The sequence below is a fragment of the Podarcis vaucheri genome (assembly GCF_965113315.1).
Source record: "Podarcis vaucheri genome assembly, chromosome: 14".
NCBI lineage: Eukaryota > Metazoa > Chordata > Lepidosauria > Squamata > Lacertidae > Podarcis > Podarcis vaucheri.
This window is the reverse complement of record NC_138752.1, coordinates 19659647-19660558: the sequence shown is the minus strand read 5'-3', so window position 1 is coordinate 19660558 and position 912 is coordinate 19659647.

The window sequence follows — 912 nt, the reverse complement described above, 5'->3', positions numbered from 1 at the left end:
TGTGGGGTTCATGCTGTGAGCCCCCCTCCCCTGTCGTCAAGTTGTATAATATATGTGTAAAGAAAGCCATTCATGTGAAAGACACCACAGTCTCCTCTGACCCTCATTCCAAGGAAACTGAAAGCCAGGAATGTAAGAAAGTGAAATGCTTCTGGGAAATGATTTATAATGAGATGAAAAAGATGTTGAAATATACATTTGTAAAAAAAACAAACCAGAAGCATTTCTACTTGGTATTGTAGGCACTGACATTAATAGACAAGATTAAAAAATTGTTTTTATATGCGATAACTGCAGCAAGAGCATTTTTGGTACAGAAATGGAAGCAGGAAGAAATACCAATGAAAGAGGAATAGCAGACGAAATTAATGGACTATGCAGAATTGGATAAGATGACAGGGAGAATTCGAAACCAGTGGGACCAGAAATTCTTGAAAAATTGGAGTAAATATGCGAGTTATTTGAAAGACAATTGTAATCAATTGACTACTTGTAGGATTACAAGAAGTTTTGTAAGGAGAACTATATGAAATATTGCAGAAAAGACTTATGAGAATGGATTTTAAGTTACTGATTATTAAAAGTAATAGTTATGATAACAAATGTTACATAACAAATGATTATTAAAAGTAATAGTTATGATAACAAATAGTTATGATAACAAAGATTAAGTGAGGAGGTTTGAAAATCGTAAGATGTGGTTGATGGAAGTCTCAGGCTAAAATAGCAAAAATGATGTATAAGATGAGATGATTTGTTCTGTTTGGAAAATATATGGAAAAACCAATAGATAGATAGATAGATAGATAGATAGATAGATAGATAGATAGAAAACTGAAAGCCTGGAGAAAGTGCTTAGAATCCCTGGAGTCTCTTACCATGCAGAGATTGGAACAACGTGTAACAACAACA